This window comes from Suncus etruscus, chromosome 14, assembly GCF_024139225.1.
Source record: "Suncus etruscus isolate mSunEtr1 chromosome 14, mSunEtr1.pri.cur, whole genome shotgun sequence".
NCBI classification, from domain to species: Eukaryota; Metazoa; Chordata; class Mammalia; order Eulipotyphla; family Soricidae; genus Suncus; species Suncus etruscus.
Genome location: NC_064861.1, coordinates 97,430,684 through 97,450,218, shown reverse-complemented (window position 1 = coordinate 97,450,218; position 19,535 = coordinate 97,430,684).

Here is a 19,535-nt window from a genome sequence, read left to right as displayed (position 1 = left end):
GCGGGGCGAGGGGGACCAACCGCCGCAGCTCCCTCAGAACCGCGTCGCTCCACCTTCGGCCGCGGCTTCTGGGGCCCTCGCGGCGGGCGGCGCCATCACATGGCGCCCTGAGGGCCGCTGCGACATTCTGCGACACTCACCTGGGCGGCTCCACTTCCCGGACTGAGCTCCACGGGGAGGCTCGCGCGAAGCTGCTGCGGGCCCAGGGCGCAGGCGCAGTGGCGAGCCGGGCAGGATGCGCCTGCGCACTGCGACCGACGGGAGGGCACGTGGGCGGAGCACATGCGCGAGGGCGGGGCGTCGGTTGGTTGGTCGGTGGCGATGGGGACGTGGGCACCGCTGTTGGCCTGGAATTGTGTGGGGACGTGTGTGTGTGTGTGTGTGTGAGGCGTGCAGCTTGTGGGTACGTGACAGTGAACGCGTGAGAGACGGGTGTGTGAGAAAGTGTGAGCCTGTGTGAAAGTGTCTGCGAGAGCGCGTCTGTGCATTTTGTGAGGAGGGGAGAACATGGGAGACTGGGGCTGTGAGTGTCCGTGGGAAGTGTAAAAGCACGTGAGACAGTGGGATGAGTGACAGCGACTGTGTGAGAATGCGCAAGAGAATAAGGGAGTGGGGGATGCAGTGTGTGTGGCAGTGTGAATGGACGGGTACCTTCGCTGGGTACTGGGACTTGGCACTGGGGCTCTATGAAGAACGTGGGAGTGTGTGACAATGGGGCTGTGGAGTCAGGGCGAGGGGCGTAACATAGGTGTGGGTATGGGGACATGACAGAGTTATGAGGCGCCGTCTAGAGGGATGGGCAAGATCCATCGCCCTTAACATGCGCTTCCCCCCCCCCAAAAGATGGAGGGAAGTGTCTGTGCGTCTTCTGGAAGGAATGCCGCTTGCAGCTGAAGCCTGAGTGCAGGGGAGGAAAGCAGACACTAACCCCTTGACACCCGCAGCGTCGAGCCCCCTTTACTGCGAAGACGTACCACATAATACAAGCGATGGAGTTAATGCACTTTCACCGTCACATGGTTAGCGTCCCAGTAGACCACCTCAGTCAGCACTGAGAGTCAGAGATCACCTCTGATAATGCAAGATGCAAAAGGGAGTTTATTTGGCTAGCCAAGGGCCCAGTACCATCCAACCAGTGGAGGTAACTAGGACCCCGAGTTAAACCTGCAAGCAGTTTATATGGACTTTATAGGTTTCAGGGCTGGAGCCTTGCACACGGCTGACCTAGGATAGACCACAGTTTGATTCCTCAGTGTCCCATACACTCCCCCAAGCCAGGAACCATTTCTGAGCTCAAGAGTAACCTCTGAGCATCACCGGGTATGGCCCCCCAAAACCAAAACCAAACAAACAAAACAAAGAATTTACAGGCTTCAACAACTCAAGCATTTCATGGGTTGATACAGTAATGCGAGCATATCATCCACTTGGACAGAAATCACATCCTGGGCCCGGAGAGATAGCACAGCGGCGTTTGCCTTGCAAGCAGCCGATCCAGGACCAAAGGTGGTTGGTTCGAATCCCGGTGTCCCATAGGGTCCCCCGTGCCTGCCAGGAGCTATTTCTGAGCAGACAGCCAGGAGTAACCCCTGAGCACCGCCGGGTGTGGCCCAAAAACAAAAACAAAAACAAAAATCACATCCTGCTCAGGGTTGATGGCCCAACTTATTGCTGATTCGACTTATGTCAGGGGATCCTTGTCTGGTGGAAAATGTATTTGTCTGGTGGAACGTTCGGACCCACCTAGTTCCTCTATTTCAGCTGAACAGAAAGGGTCCTGCCCTTGACAGGGTGGGTCCATTTTGCGGTTTTATCTTTGGGCTAAAACCCTCTGTCTAGGGGGAAGTTATAGAGTGGAAAGTGTAAATAGTATTTCATAGTGAGGGGGAGGGCTCTGGCCCGGAGGTTTCAGCTCTGTTCTTAAAACAGAGAGCTTTTTACCGCTATTACCCCACATTTAATCCATTTTACCCTAAGTTCTTGGCTCCTCACAAAGCAGATCATTCTCCCCACTCAAACCAGCTGCCAACCAACTCCCAAAGTGAAAAGATAGACTCTCAGCGGAGAAGAAAGCCATACTCTGTTGATATTGATTTACTCTCATTGCCTCCTTTCCTCCACCTCCCTTCACTGTGTACCTTTGCTTGTTCCCTGTTCAAGGACATTTCCTGATATGGGACTGCTGGGAGCCGTTTTTCAGACCCCACAAGGCCAAATCACAGATCAAAGCTGTGCCTGGACTTTACACACTGCCCCCTGACAACTTCTAAAGACTTAAAAGGGACATGTATATCATCTATCTACTTTGAATATATCTTTAGATGTAGTCTCTTAACAGGTATAACCTGTTATATAAATATATAAAATGGAGAAATTAAAGACCCTCTGTTCAGCTGAAATAGAGGAACTAGGTGGGTCCGAACGTTCCACCAGACAAATACATGTTCCACCAGACAAGGATCCCCTGACATAAGTTGAATCAGCAATAAGTTGGGCCATCAATCCTGAGCAGGATGTGATTTCTGTCCAAGTGGATGATATGCTCGCATTACTGTATCAATCCATGAAATGCTTGAGTTGTTGAAGCCTGTAAATTCTTTTTTGGTTTTTGGGGCTACACCCAGTGACGTTCAGGGGTTACTCCTTATTGAATATCCTCTTATATAGTGACAAAAACAACAACATTTGGGCTTTTGTTTAAGACTATTTGATCGCTGCTGTGACTTTTATATTAACAAATAAGTATTTAAGAATGTTTTTTATTTTCTGATGTGAAAATAAAAGTTAGGTAAATGTGTTTAATCAGCTGTGGACCAGCGTATTATAAATATATTCGGCCTCACAGGCTGGTTGTTCCCAGCCGCAGTCTCCTGATAGCGTCTCTTATCGCACCGTTTTCTTTAGAATATTTTCTTGGCTAAAAACTTATAGAGTATGTAGCATTTGTCGTGAGTGTATGTGATGTCTGTGTTATGGTTTGTTTTGTACTGAGGAGCCACACCAGGTAGTGTTAGATTTGAGAGGTAGGTGGTACTGGGGCTGGAATGCACCTCACACTTGCCATGAGCATGTGCACGTAGAGGTTGGGACACGCTCAATGTTGCTCAGAGCTGACTCCAGGCTTCAGGGAAAGCTTCTAGTGGAGCTGAAAGCACCTGTGTGGTGCTGGGCATGGAACTGGCATCAGCAAAAGCCTTAACTCTTGTATTTTCTCCTCAATCTCACACAGTCTGTGCAGATTTTGAGCTGTTTCTGTGTGTGGCTTTGTTAATGTGTGTGTGCGCGTGCGCGCACACACACACAGTTCACAGTGCTTTGTACTTCTAAGTGGCAGAGAGATAAGAGCCCGATACAGGCATGAATAGTGGCAGGGCTTGGCAGAGTTACCAGCCACACAGCAATCTTAAGTCATCCCCCCCCCACACACACACACACAATCTGTGAACAATAATAACTGGGTGAAGGAAATGTTAACAAACTTGAAGGTGGCAATCATGCCACAACATGCACTTTCACAACATCACAGAACACTTTACATTTTTGTCAGTCACATCTCAAGTTGAAAAATCGGGTAAAATTTGCTTCTCATGGGGAAAAACCATATAGCTAGCCTTGGGCATGCAGTGACCTGCCCAGAAGTGCTCTCCTGTGCACCCTCGGCTCAGAGCCTCATCCTCCTTGCAGACCTTGAAAATACTCAGAACCATGAACGCACACATTCAGGAACACAATCAGACACCCAGGTATACCGTGTCCCCCATGCACCCCAACTCAAAACACATTTTAGGATAAACAAGGATCTGAGGCACAAAGGCATTAATGTTTGTACACACACATGCAACGTGTCTCTCAGGATGCACTTGCTCTGGTCCAGGACTCCCCAGTGCAAAGATCCCCACACAATACACGCCATTGAAACAAACCTTGAACAGATGTCCCCTCTGATGGCCACCTCAGTACAACCTCCAGTTTCCCCCTGAGGCTGCTCCCAGCAGATGAACCCAGCTTTCCCCCAGTATCCCCACCAGCACTACCACCCACTCACAACCACAAAGAAGCTCCAGTCCCTTCTTATCTGAGAATCTCAAGATGCATTCTTTGAGGACCCTAAATCACCATCTGCAAGGATGCCAACTATTTCTCCACTATTACCTCAGAGTTTCTACAACATTCCTTTCCCATGCCAGCCCTGCCCCTGACCCATAACTGTTCTCCCCATGAATCTCTCTCAGAACCTCGCCCCCCCCCCCATCCGACTAGAACGTCCCAAAATTTGACCCTCCCTAGAGTCACTCACATCCCCTCTGTTCTCCTATCCTCTCTCTTCTGGGGGACAGGAGGAATCCATCAGTGCCCCTGCACTGAGCTCAGGTCTCCTCAGTGTGAACTGAGTCCCCCAGGCCCAAACCCCCCAGTTAGCACAGGTGAGCACATGCAACAGCAACCCACACTAAGACCCCTCAGAGCCCATGGCGCCCATGGCGGTGACCCCACTCTCTCACCAACAGAGATGGGCACGAGTCTACCCAGGCACTGTGAGCACCATGCAGAACACAGACTGGGAGGAGTGCCCTTAGGCTGAGGCTGCCCCAGGCCCCAGCAGGTGGCCTGCAATTGACTGGAAGCTCCAAAGTGGCCTTCAAGCACCTTCTCATCCATGAAAGGGCTCCCGACTCTCCTGAGGGGCCTGATCTCCCCCACAATTGACTGCCTTCCTGACCCAACATTCCTTTCCCTCTGCCTTACACCCCATTCTTAGTCCCTGAACAGCGCCTCCCGCAGCGTTCCCCATCACACAGTTCACTCACAGTTACAAAGCAGCCCCCACCCGTGCTCCCTCATCCTGTGCTAGGGGCCCTGAAAGGCGCGTCCCACCCATGATACATGGGGCTCCCCACACCCCCAGAGCTTTGTTGGCTCTTCCTCCAGAGGGCCCGCCCCGCTGGCCCTTCTCTTGGCTCTGGTCCAGGCCGGGGAAACGTGGGGGCTGGAGGCTCCCGAGGTGTCCCCTGCCTCCCCCCAGGCCAGGCCTTTCTCCCTCCTCCCAGGCTCTTGCTGCGGGTCCTGTCTGGAGCGATCCTCACAACCCCATGCTGGTCCCTTTCCTGGACGCCTCACTCTCTCCCCTCTAGGCGGCAGCCTCAGGCCACTGAGCAGCCATAGTCCCTGGAGCTGACACAAATTCCAGCACAGCCAGCCTCCAGCAACCTGCTGTGGCCACACAGCTGGGAGACACCCCAGCCCTTAACAGGCTTCCTAGAGACTGAACCACACGCGGACTCGAGACACACTTTCGTGTGTCCACCCAGGGCTCACACACTCTCATTCCGTCCCAATCACACTCACATTCACCACACGCACTCTCATTCGCTCTGACCCACGCTCTTGTTCACACCTATGCTTTGATTCACACATTCATTTACACACACTCTGCTACATTCACTCATTCATCCAAGTCATTCACACGCACTCTGATTCGCATGTTCACTCACTCACAGTCATTCACTCGCACTTACACTCTCGCACTCCACGCGTGCTGATTCACACTGGCGCATATACACTCACTCATTCACACTTTCCTATTCCTACACACATTCTCATTCACTCATACACTCTCATGCACTTATGCACACCTTTCACACATTCACACAAGTTACACCCTCTCATTCACACATAGACTCCACAAACACAACCTGGAATGTGCCGCAGTCTGTGCACACAGACCCTCCACCTTGTCCCCTCCTCCCCAGCTCCAACTCTGACACGAGAGTCTGCTGAGAACCACCAGAAGTGATCCCTGAGCACCACTAAGCCTAATACCCCAAGTCCCCAAAGAAACCAGCTCAGATACAAAGCTCAGTTAGCCAGGTGTCCTTGCTAGCAGTTCCTCTCCATCCCTACTGACTCATCTGTCCCCCCTCCATCTTCTTGGGACCCCCAGTGTCTTCTTCCCTATCAAGCCAGATCCCCACTGAGCCAACTTACCCACCTGTCCTCAGTCTCACCCATCTGATGGCTCCATATTTTCAACTTATCTTCCAAGAGCCCAAGCCAAGGGGGATCCTCGTCCATGTGATCCCAGGCTCTCCCTTTGCCTCCTGTGGTGCTCAAGGGCCTGAGAGGAGGCTGAGGGAATGGAGGCGGCATTCTGGAGAGAGGGTTGTCCATCCATGGAGCTAGTTCCAGACCAGTTCCCCTCCAGCTTCAGGCAGGGCCTGTGACTCGAACTTTTGAGAAAGCTCAGGTGTTACCGCCAGGTTGCCAGGGGCCAGGGCACAGTGCTCCAAGCTGGCGAGGAGTCACGTCTCACACTTCTTAGTGCAAGCGATTTGGAGGGGCCTGGCCACAACTTTTTTAGTCTAAGAGAACAGAGTGTGTGCTGTGTGCAAAACCTTCAAGTACCACAAACATGTTCAGGTACACATGCAACCACATATGTGTGGTGTGACAAATATAAATATGTGTATACTGAACTGCAATACAAAATACCTTTCTTTTGGCCATACTGTGGAGCTCGGGACTTTTCCCTGGTTCTACACTCAGGGGTCACTCTTGGTAGGCTTCAATGGCTGTATGGTGTGTTTCGATTGAACCCAAGACAGCCACATACAAGGCAAGTGATGTACCTGCTGCACTATGTCTCCAGCTCCCAACATGTTAGACTATGCATCAAGGTCACAAAAGTCCCAGGATCTCTGTCTCTCCTTTTCCTACCCATTCCTCCACTCTTGACCTCTTCATTCGAGGATGGCCCAGACAATACTTTTCTAACCCAGAGCATACCTTCCCTCCACCTCTTCCCCTCGGCCAACTCAAGCTTGACCTTCATTCACTTTCGAATTTATCCATTCATCAGTTTTATAGCCTTATGTCGCATGCATGGGCAAGACCATTCTGTACTCCAGAGAAAGATGGAAAGGTCTGCTTGTTAGTTCTTTTTTTTTTTTTTTTTTTTGAGTGTGTGTGTGTGTGTGTGTGTGTGTGAATCTTTGTTTATTTTTGTTTTGCCTCCTGTAATCCTTTGGAAATCCCTCATTCTGTGGTAAAGACCACACTTCCCTCCATTTTTTTGTAGTTGGATAATATTCCACTGTCTATAATGTAGCCTCCCTTCTTTACTCGACTATCTATCTATAAATGTTGCAGGTGGCTGTAATTTTTTTGTTAACATCTTTGCACCCTTTGATCCGACTCAGAAGCAATAGCAATATTTCAGCTGTGTTGAGGGTCTCAGAGCAGAGTTAGGCTTGGCACCCCATCCAGGCTCTGATGGAAGCACTTAGCTTTTCTACAGCGAGCAATCACATCTGAACAGATGGATCATGCCATAGCCAATAAACATGTCACTTAAAAAATTAGGCTGGACTTTGCTGCACTTTTTCCACCCTTGACCTGGAGTCTCTAGGTCAGAGCCAAACTCCTCTTTTGGGCTCAGAAGGGCAGACTAAGTGGCCTGAGAATAGCTGTACTCAAATTTATATGCACTATGAAAAGCAATTTGTGTGAACATGCATATAATTTATAAATAGTAACAGTCTCAATGTATGTGCAAATCTTTGAAATACTAATCATGAAAAAATTCTCATGAGCCTACACCTACAAAAGGGGATGAAGACTTCTATCCCACAGGCCTCCATGCAAGGACAGCGAGGATCTCTGTGGTGCTGAGGTGACATGCTCAGGTACCAGCTTGTCAGTGACATTACAAATGCTGACAGCTCACCCTGCCTCAGGAGGGAAGAGAATTCCGTGGCCCGGCTCTGTACAACCGGGGACACAGCTGAGCAGAGATGTGCAAGTCAGTGGCTAGGTGGGCTCCAGAAGGCAGTTACCATACGCTATGTTTGGCTTCTCCTAGCAGCACCTCACATCTACACTTTTGGGGGCTGCCATGAGATAGTAGCCCAGGTAACTCGAGAGCTCTGAGCCAGCCCCAAACTGAACTTTTTCAACGATGGCAACAGTCTTTTTAGGGAGGTGAAGAAGCCACTGATGTAGGGGGAAAGATGGTGCCTTAGATTTTATTTTCAATGGATTGGTTTGCTTTTAAATACCCACATACAGGGGGAAGAGCCATAGTACAGTGTTTACACATGCCTTGCATGTGGCTGATCTGGGTTTGATCCTTGGCATCCCAGATGAGCACCTCCAGGAGTGATTCCTGAATGCAGAGCCAGTAGCAGAATGCAATTGCATGATTTTATAATTACTTAACCCTTGATCACAGCTGGGTATAACTCAAAAAGCAAAAAAAAAAAAAAAATGTTGCAACATACAGAAAGTGATTGTCAAAACAGGAAGAAAAAGTAAAAGAAGATATACCTGAATTTTGCAGTAAAATTCAATTCCCCAGGGTTCTACAATGAACACCGGGGACTGGGAGCATCTCTGAGAGGACGCAGGAGCAGGCCCAAGTGAAACGACTCAAGTCTCCTCTGGGGCTGGAGCAATAGCACAGAGAGGACAGACAGCATGGCCTTGCACGCGGCCAACCCAGGTTCAGTCCTCGGCATCTCATCTAGTTCCTTGAGCCTGCCAGGAGTGGCCCAAAAACCATACTATACATAGATTTGTGATTGTAGCGTTACAGTGGACATTTTGATGCACAACACAGTAGGTCATGATTCGTGGTTGTGATGGCAGAATGTACCTTATGATGCACCGAAATTCGATGTCATAAACGGAAGTCTGCAGTATGCAAACCTTACGATGCCCACCACTATGAGGTCAAAAAAGCAACTGGTTGCGGTGTGACAAGGGACACTATGACTCACAAAACTATAGGTATCCTTCGTATTTGTGGGATCAGAATCATGATACACCAATATGTGATGTCATGACCCATGGTCTGAGGCTGCAGCATGAGTAGGACGTGTATCTGACATATCTGCAGCTGCAGGGTGGGAGATGCAGGGGACCCGGGCCCCCCGGGGTGAGTCTCCGCCGGGCTCACAGGGCCCACCACGCCGTCCCTCCCTCGGGGCTCCCGGCTCCCGGGCAGGGTGCAGAAGCGCCCAGAGCCAGCGCCGCGGACGACGCGGGCGCCGCGGAGCCTCGGGGCTGCGGGGGGCCGGCGGGGAAGGCCTGGGCGCGCGCGGGGCCCGCGAGGGGCCGCCCGCCGGGGTGCAGGCACCGGTGGCAGCGCAGGCGGACCCTGCCCAGGAAGGCCTCGCAGCGGCCCGCGTGCGCCCGGAGGCGGGCCCACAGGTGCCGGAGCAGCAGGGCCCTCCCGGGCAGGGCCACGCGGGCCTCGGGCCCGGGCCGCGCCAGCAGCCGGCAGCACAGGCCGCACCGCCGGCAGCGGCGGCAGGGCTCGCCCGGGGGGAAGCGGCGCCCGGGCAGGGCCGGGCTGCAGCCCAAGGCCGGGCGGCAGGGCGCGCGCCTGGCCGGGGGCAGCGAGGGTCTGAGGCTCCGGGACGGGGCCCTGGCCTGGTCCCCGGCCTCGGCCTGCTGGCGCCCTGGCAGGGAGCTCGGGGCTGCTTCCGCGGCGGCTTCGGGCTCGGGATCCCGCGGAGCCTGCCCTGGGTCGCCCTGCAGGGCCTGCGTGGGGCCTGGGTGCCCCGGGCCCCCTGCTGCCTCTGCTCCCCCTGCAGCCCCCGAGGCCTGCGCTTGCTTTTCCTGGAGCATCTTTCTGCCTGTGTCTGCACGGCCGGAGCCTCCTCCCCCAGCTCCCGACAACTCATTTTTCTCATCCAGGAGAATCTTTTCGCCTGAGTTGGCCGCAGGCGGGCCTGAGCCTCCTTCTCTGGCCCCTGACACCTGGATTCCCTTCTCCGGGGGAATCTCTTTGCCTGTTTCTACACGACTGGAGCCTCTCTCCTCGGCCCCTGATGCCCGAAACTTCTTCCCCGGGAGACCCTTCTTGCCGCAGCCCCCTCCACCAGCTCCTCGCTCCCGGCTTTCCTGCCCAGGGTGGACCTTTTGGCCTGAGCCTCGAGCCTGACTGGGGACCGATTTCTGGCATTCCTGCAGAGACCTATTGTCACTGTCTGCTGTCTGCTTTGCTCTGGCGTGTTTCTGGGTCATTTCCTTGGTCTTCTTCGGAGAAGAGCTTTCGGACGTGCCAGGCTTGAGGGTTGCCACCGAGCGCCTCCCCTTCTTGTCTGGAAGAAATTGAGAACACAAAGGCGTCTTTCTCTGTGGAAGTGCTTTAAAAGCTATCTCCCCAATGGAAACAAGCCCTAAGTATGAATCATGTTGGGGATGGTGGTGGTGGGTGGTGGTTGTTTTTAAACCACAAAGACAGGGATGTATGCAGACAAAGAAGGACTGGTCTCAGGGACCAGAGTGATAGCACAGTGGGGAGGGTGTTTGCTTTGTACGTGCTCGACTCCAGGTTTGATTGCTGCCCCCCGCAGGGTCCCCAGAGCCTGCCAGGAGTGATCCCTGAGGGCAGAGCCAGTAAGTAACCCCCTCAATACTGCCACGTATTATCCAAAAACCAAAATACCCCTCCAAAAAACGGTAGTACCATTGTCAGCAGAAGCAGCAAGTAAGACTGCTAAAGGGGTGAGGGGGGACCTGGCGTGGGAGGATGTAGTGGGAGGACCACTGAGCCTTGGTGGGTGGGGAAGGATTTCCCACGGAGCCGAAGGGGGACCCTACTTACTGTGGCTGGCTCCTGCGAGCCCTTGCCTGGGATCCCCGAGCTCATGGTTGTAGGGTTCATCTCCTTTCTCCAGCATGGTTATCAGCTTGGGTTTGTGGGACAGACACCCTACCCAGGAAGGAGAGAAGTGTCAATTCTCCCCCTGGGAATCCTACTAGAGAGGCCAGGTGTGGACAGAGAAGTACCTCCAGAGCCATGCAAAACAAAACAAAAACAAAACAACAAAACAAAAAACAAAAACAAAAAAAACAAGGCCCCCGCAGCTGCCCCAGCCTCCCCTGTGACCAGCACGAACCCCACCATGGCAAAGTCTCAACCACCGAGTTCACCAAGTTCATATTATTCCCAGGGAGCAGCGCCCATCCCTGTGGAGGGTAATCGGCCACTCAGACCACGCCTGAGTGCAAGGGCCACTGTGATTGGCTTAGCTGGGATTAAGCCATTACTCCATGTACAATGAAAGCAAAGGTGACACTCTGGGAACTGGGAATTGGTGTGGAGGCTGGAGGGTTTCAGAAGGAGGACAGCGCCAACCTCATGGAGGACTCAGCCCAGGCCTGAGAGGTGGCTGCTGTGATTGGCTTAGCTGCGATCATGCCCTTAAAGCCAGACCTGAGCAGAGCCTCAGAAGTGACTGCTGGGGCCAGCAAGGGTGCTGCCTCCGGAAAGAGCCACTGCTCACCTAGGGAGTCCAGGTTCCGACAGTTCTCCAGCATCACGTCCTTGTGCAGGGCCTTCTGCTCTGGCTCCAGCAGCCGCCACTCCTTCGGGGTGAAATCTACCGCCACATCCTTGAACACCACTGGTTCCTGTAACACCAACCCACTTCTGGTTCACCTAGGGACTGCTGGGTGCCCTTCGCCGAAAACAGGAGGCACATCTGGTGTGTGCTGAGAACTCTGGGTGGGGGGCCCCCCTCCACATGCTTCTTTGGCAGGGTGGAAGAGCTCACACGATGGCGCTATTCTCTCTCTCTCCCTCCCCCCCCCTCTCTCTGTCTCTCTCACCTCTCTCACACCTATCACTACTGCACAACTAGTGGGCCCACTGGCAAGTGCCAGGGAATCAACTCACACCCGTCTAGCTGCTCTCCAGCATATGCGGATGTCAAGCGGCACCCACAAGGCTGCCTATAGGTTCCCAGGCTTCCTGCAGGCTGTCGTGAGTGCCCTCCCAGTGGGGGCGACACTCCCAGAGGGGAGTAAAGGGGAAGGAGAAGACTTGCCTCCCCTGCCTGTGCCCCTCTAGGTAGCTCCTGCCTCTCAGAAGACATTGGGAGAGTCACAGGCACGGGCTGTCTGTGATCTCGGGCAAGAGGCCTGAGTGGGGCATGAGGAGTGAGAGGTGAGGAGTGACGAGGGGTGAGGCATACGGTGTGAAGAGTGAGGCATGAGACCTGAGGTGTGAAGCATGAAGAAGTCTTTACAGAGAGAAGGGCAGCAGCAAAGTGGCCTGAGCTCAGGAAACCTTAGTCATTCTAAGTGTGTGTCTCAAAGGGCCAGGAGACTGCTGTAGGCTTGGAGCGTGAATGCCCTTCTGGACCACACAGCCTGGTGCTAGGAAAACATGGACATGCAGAGCCCCCCAGGAAGGATATGGCCATTCTCCTTTGCTGCCAATTTTGTTTTTGTTTTTGTAATTTCTTCTTATCTTTCTTTCCACTTTTTTTGTGTAAACATATGCATACGCACATATATACATAAGTTTTTCAGTCTAGGATATCACCCAGTCATCCAACTGCTCTTGCACCAAAAGTAATGACAAAAATGTTAAGTATGATTTTAAAAAATCTAGAGCAAAGAGCCCTTTAGCTTCAGTATTTACACACCACAAATAAAACCTGGAAAAATCATAAGAAGTTATGTGGTGATTGTTCACTTGCAGTACTGTGGATTTGTTTTGTTTTGGGGTCACAGCCAGCAGTGCTCACAGGTTACTCCTGGCTCTGCACTCAGGAATCACTCCTGGCAGGCTTTGAAGACCATATGAGATGCCAGGTATCAAACCCAAGTTGGCTGCATGTGAGGTAGACGTCCTACCCACTGTGCTATCACTCTGGCCCCCAAGGTATTGTGGATTTTTTAACATTTTCTCCTCTTTTTGGTAAACCAAAATAAAAAATTCATCTACAACAATACCAACCAAAAAAAAAAATCAACCCCAGGGCCTAGAGAGATAGCACAGTGGCGTTTGCCTTGCAAGCAGCCGATCCAAAACCTAAGGTGGTTGGTTCGAATCCCGGTGTCCCATATGGTCCCTAGTGCCTGCCAGGAGCTATTTCTGAGCAGACAGCCAGGAGTGACCCCTGAGCACCGTGGGAGTGGCCCAAAAACTCAACAACAACAAAAAAGTCAACCCCAAAAGTAATCTGACATCCATGCAGGGCTAGGTTATAACCACCCACAGCCACCCAGACTCTCATGCAGCTGGGTGTGATCATGTGACTAACGAGGAGTGAGCTAAGAGACACACTGATCCTCAAGTTCTTTTTCCCTCTAATGGAAATTTGTTTCTCCTCCCTCTCCTCCTGCTCTACACCAAGGGAAAGGCCAGGTGTCAAGATGAGCCTGCTCAACCTTGGCGGAACACTTGATTTAGAAAGAACTCGAGCCCTCATTGGTGCCAGAGAGGACACCCAGAGGGTTCTCTCTCTTTTTGGAGGGGGGCACAGCTGGCTGGCTGCACTCAGAGGTTACGCCTAGGTCTGTGCTCAGAAATCACGTCTGGCAAGCTATCGGGACCATTATATGGGATGCCAGGTATCAAATCTGGGTCAATAAATGCTCTACCCATTGTGCTATTGCTCCAGCCCCCTCTCCCTGGAGGTTTCTACACTGATCCACAGCCCCCGAACCCAGCTAGTTCGAAGGTGGACAGCTGTGTTGAGCTCACAGGATAGCAGTCAAACCTGGCTCCTTGGTGGGCCATGTGGCAGGGCCAGGGGCAAGCACTAGAGAAGTGGAGCGTGGTCAAGAGCGCGAAGGGGCACTCCCACATAGGCCTCCTCCCAGAAAAGCCTGGAGAGGAAGGAGGGCAACGTCAGAGCTGAGTTTCAAGGCTGAGGAGACTGCTAAGTAGAGCTGGAGTTGTCCGTAGGCAAGTGAAAGCACAGGTGATGGCTTCAAGGAGAAAGAAGAGAGAGGAGAGAGCATCAACCGCTGGGTAAACAGAGCTGGGACAGGGACTGTGCCAAGTCCGCCTGGGCTTGATGCCAACTCGGACAGGGACCAGGCATCCCCTCTGCCTCCATTTCCACACCAATAAAACAGGCATAAGCATCTGAGAGGGGCGGAATGAGCACCCAGGGCTGGTGCTTGAACCACTCGGCTGTTGTATACTCATCTCTGAGCATGTACTTGCTCCCCAAAGTGAGCGGCTCCTCGCGGGACAAAGTGAGACTGTCATTCTGGCCAACTGTGCTGTGCCTGAGTGAGGACACAGGGAGAGGTTTCTTTTGACCCCCTGGGAGCTGGTCCTTGTGGCTCAGTGGGTGAGAGGCAGTGTGAGCATGGGCTGGTCTGCAGGGTGGGGGCCTCCCCTGCCTTTGCTGCTGCAGGGATGCAGTAAAGGCAAAGGAAGAACAGTGGGCAAGAGAGGGTCTCACAGGAAAAGGGCCTGGGTTCCAGGGAATAAGCACAGATTCTGGCTGTGCCAGGCCCGTACTGGTCAGCCTTTCCTCCCTCCAGCCCTGGAGGCTGAAGATGGTCTCACACTCATTCTACCTGGGCTCAGGTGCAAGGGGGGAACAGGCCTGGGAACTAGAGATGAGTCTCCTGCCCTTCTCGTCTGGGTTGTCAGTGAGCGAGAGATCCTTCTCAAGAAAATGAAGAAAGGGGGCATGGGGCAGGGATGATGTAAAGGAGGTAACAGGGGACTTCCTGGAGGAATCAGGAAGGAGGAAGAGGAAGAAAGGGCCCAGGATGTGGCCACAAGGGATGGGAGTGGTAACTTTTGGCCCCCTAGTAAACCGTGGGTCTGTGTAGGGCAGGCAGAGGCAGGGCAGGAGCCCAGAACCTGAGAGAGTACAGATGTTACCTTCAACCAGGCCGGCAGGGGTACGGCGGGGACCCTTCTCCTCTCCGGGCAGAGCCTGTCAGGTGTCTGGGTGGCCTCCTGAGAGGGCAGAGCTGGGGATGAGAAGCATCCTCTTAGGGTCGGGAAAACCCAACAACATCCTACAGGGAGGGTGCTCTTGGGCGGCACAGATGCACAAATACACACAGACACACACATAGACACAAACACACGCCCTTAGGCACAGAGACAGAGACACACATAAACAGACACGCTCCCACAGACACATATTCAGACACAACACACACTCACACTGACACACACAAACACACATGTTACTCCACCCTGGATTTACGTGTAGCGACCTAAGACCCACCCATTTCTGGGAGGGGTCTTGGAATAGGTAGATAAACCCGGAAGCCAAGGGATTAAGGGGCTTTTGCCTTTTGGCCCTGCTGGGCTCTTTGAGGAAGATGGCTGAAAGAGGATAAGACGCAGGGCAAGCCTAGAATGGCTGTATGCTTGAAAGGTTATGAGATAGGCCACACACCTGTGGTGGTCAGGGCATGAATAAAGATGATGCTTCCTAATGCCTGCATGTGAGTGAGTCTTGATTACGCCGATTACCTGGGACTGGAATCCGCCAGCTAGATGGGGATGAAGCCACGTGGCTGGGGCCTAAGCACAAAGGCCTCCATCCATCGCCATCCAGCCCCATCGTTAATTAATTAATTCAACACACACACACTCCCATGTCCTCCCACAGACACACTCACACCCTCCCTATTCCCCAGCTGTGTGAGGCAGCTGGTCATCCTGCTACAGGCCCACCAGCTGTGTCTCTTACCTCCTCCAGGCTGAGGCTCTTTCCATGCCTTGGGGGTACCACTGCCCCCTGCCATTTCTGGTTGCTGCTTCCTGCACCCTGAAGACTCTTTCTGCCATGGGAAAACTGGGGAGTTGACAGCAGCTCCTAGTAGAAAGGGGACCCTAACCCCAAACTCCCTTCGGTCTCTCTTTTTTGGGGGTGGGGGATGTTGGGCCACACCCAGTTGTGCTCAATGGTCATTCCTGGCTCTTCTCTAAGAAATCGCTCCTGGAACAGTGATAGGGCATTTGCCTTGCATGCAGCCAACCGGGACAGACCTGGGTTCAATTTCTGTGATTTCTGAGGGCAGAGCCAGGAGTAACACCTGAGCACTGTCCGGTGTGCCCCCCCTCCAAGAAAAAAGAAAAAAAAGAAAAGAAAAAGAAAAAGGAATCGCCCCTGGCAGTCTCAGGGGACCCTACAGGATGCTGGAGATCGAATCCAGCTCTATCCCCGGTCAGCTGAGTGCAAGGCAAAGGTCTCACCACTGTGTTATAGCTCTGGCTCCCATCAGTCTCTCTTTTCTTTTTTTTTTTTTTTTGTTTTTTTTTTTGGACCACACCCGGCGGTGCTCAGGGGTTACTCCTGGCTGTCTGCTCAGAAATAGCTCCTGGCAGGCACGGGGGACCATATGGGACACCGGGATTCGAACCAACCACCTTTGGTCCTGGATCGGCTGCTTGCAAGGCAAACGCCGCTGTGCTATCTCTCCGGGCCCTCTTTTCTAATTGGGTTTTCAGGTTCCACCTGACGGTGCTCAGAGCTGACTCTGCACTCAGGGGTTCACCCATGGGGGAGTTCGAGGACTCTCTTAGGAGTCAGGACTGAACCCCAGTTGTTCATGTGCAAGGCCAACACCTTCCCCTGCACCATCTCCGTGGACCCCTAACCTTGCTTTGAAGAATTGTTTGTGGGGCAGCACTAATGTGAGGTTCTGAGGCCGGGTAGGACGTGGAGTGCCAAACCTGATCTCGGAATGCCCTTGTGAGCAGGGGAAGGTCCATGACCAGTCTGTCTGGGGGTCCAGGTTCAAGGGTCTGAGTTCTGCCCTGAAAATTGGGGGGCAGGGGATTAGAAAACTCCGTTTGGGCCTGTCTGAGGTAGCAGTGGGTCAAAGTCAGTCTTGAGTGGTTCTAACAAGGCAGCCTTGGGCCGGAGGGATAGCACAGTGGTAGGGTGTTTGCCTTACACGCAGAAGACCCGGGGCAGACCCAGGTTCAATCCCCGGCATCCCATTGGGTCCCCCGAGCCTGCCAGGAGCATTTCTGAGCACAGAGCCAGGAGTAACCCCCGAGTGCTTCTGAGTATGGCCCAAAAAAACAAAAACAAGGAGAGGCAGCCTTGGGTCTTGAGCTAGTCTGAGCAAGTTCCAGCAAATCTAAGTGGGTCTGAGGGGTCTGAGCAGGTCAGGGACAGCCATTGGTCTGAACTACAGAGTGACACTCAGGTACCGCATCTGTCTGGCATGACCTGCTCTGAGAGTTGCTATTCCTGCAGGGGGGTTCGAGCTGGGTCATGATCCCCACCCCACCCCACCCACACTCCCCGCCTCTTACCTTTGGCTCCGCGGCGGGGAGGTTGAGCTCCGTCTGCAGTGGATCCTCCTGCGCCATCTTGCACTGTCTTGTCCCGAAGTGTCTCCTCTGTCCAGTCACAGCGGCCACCACACACGGTCCAGCAGGAGGGAGCACACGCCTGGGATGACACCACAACTGAGATGGGCAGATTTACAGTGCCTGGCTGGGGTCAGGCCTCCAGGGGAAGAAGTTCCAGGTCCCGTTTCCTGCACAGTACCCTGGACAGACAGACCATCAGGGCTCCCTGGGTCTCCTGCACAGGGAATCCCAGACATGCCCCTGGAGCCCTGGAATCTGACCCTCACAGCAACACTACCGCCCCCTGCTGACACCCCACACAGAGCCGTGGCTGGGGCAGGGCTCAGATCCAGGACATGTCATAGACTCGGGGGCCCTCTCACACCCAACCTTTCTTAGGGCCCACAGTCTCCCCTCCACGGGACCCCAGTCCTTCTTGCCCATCTTCTGGATGCTCTGTGGACCCTCAGAAGCCACCCCAGGGGTTCCTTAGAACTCACACCCCCAAACAACCCACATCTGACCCCTCCAGAGACTAGGCAGTTGGTGGGGGGGCTTCCTTCCCTATCAGACTAGTCCATCTCCAGGCCGGACCCTCCTGATCCCCCACAACCAAGCCGGCCAAAGGAGGCAGGATGGGACTTCCCACTCTCAGCTTCACAATCTCCCCACTTGGGCTCCTCAGTGAAGGCAGATGAGAAATTCTGCCTCTCCAGAGCCCAGAAACATTCCATAACCGGGACACCCCATGTGAATCGCCAGTCCTGGGCACCCCGTGTCTCCTCCCTGCACAGCAGTTACCTTTGTGGGCCCACAGAGCAGCAAAAAAGGGAGACACGGCACAGACCTGGGGACAGGGGTCATGAAGTCTCAGGGACACAAGGGCACAGACGTGGGGTGCAGGACATGGGAACAGGGGGACACGGGTCATGGGATCTGGGGGCACAGGGCACAGACGTGGGGTGCAGGACATGGGGTCTCGGGGACACAAGGGCGCAAACATGGGGATTCAGGACATGGGAAGAGGGGGACACGGGTCATGGGATCTGGGGGCACAAGGGCACAGACGTGGGGTGCAGGACAAGGGAAGAGGGGGACACGGGTCATGGGATCTGGGGGCACAGGGCACAGACGTGGGGTGCAGGACATGGGGTCTCGGGGACACAGGGGCACAGACATGGGGTGCAGGGCATGGGGTCTCCGGGACACACTGGCCCAGACGTGGGGTGCAGGACATGGGGTCTCAGGGACACAGGGGCACAGACATGGGAGTGCAGGACATGGGAACAGGGGGACACGGGTCATGGGATCTGGGGGCACAAGGGCACAGACGTGGGGTGCAGGACAAGGGAACAGGAGGACACGGCACAGACGGGGGCAGAGCCCGGGGCCACGGGGCCACACGGAGACTGGGAGACCCGGCCAGAGCCCTGGAGACACGGGCGCGCCCCTGAGGCCCCCACACGCGGCGCGGGCTGGGAGAGAGGCGCGCCCGCCCCCCGCGCACTCGGCCCCGGCCCCGGGCCAGACCCACACCAGCCCGCTCGACGCACTCACCGCGCTCCTCGGCGCTCCTCGCGGCTCCGCGGCCCGCTCCGGACTCAGGCCCCGAGGCGGGGACGGGTGACAGGCGAGGGGCCCGGCCCGCCCCCGCGCGCCCCGACTCCGCCCTCGCCCACGCGGGCGGCCGCCGTTCCAACCCGGTCCCTCGCGCGCCCGGCGCCGCCCGTCGGGCTACCGGCCCAGGTAGTGTCCGCCACGGGGCCGCTGGGAAATGTAGTCCTGGGACCCTGGCAGTGGCGGGAGCGGCGCGGGCCCCTCTCTCCCGACGGGCGTTTCTGCCCGGCACTTACGTCCCCGGCCCTTCCCTGGCAGGTGGCTGAGGCCTGGGTGGCCCCAGAGACCTCCCGAGCCCCAGCATCCGTCCAGCCTTCCCGGCCAGCACCAAGGGTGGCCCCAGCGTGGAGAGTTTACCAAAAGCATCTCTTACAGACATAGCTGTAGTCAGACATATGTTACAGACATAGCTTTATCAGTCAGATAAAGAACACCCCCCTTCACCAGTGCAGATTCCCATGGCCAATGGCCCCATTGCCTTCCTCCCCCATTACAGAAAGAAAACTGCGCTCAAGTTAGACGGCTTTAGGAAGTTGGTTCTTTCACCAAGGCGCAAAGACAGCCTGCGGAATGTTACTTATCCAACACGCATCAAAGAGATAGAAGGCACTGGTAGAAGAACGTAACAAGAAATGTCAAAAAATTGGGAGAAGAGATGGGCAGAAAACTGCTCAAGAAGAAAGACAAATCACCAAAAGGCACATGAAAAAACGCGCCACATCATTAATCATCAGGGAGATGCGAATCAAAGCCACAATGAGGCTTTATCTCACACATCAAGGAGAGACACGCATCACAAAGAAGGAGAACCACCAGTGCTGGCACAGATGCA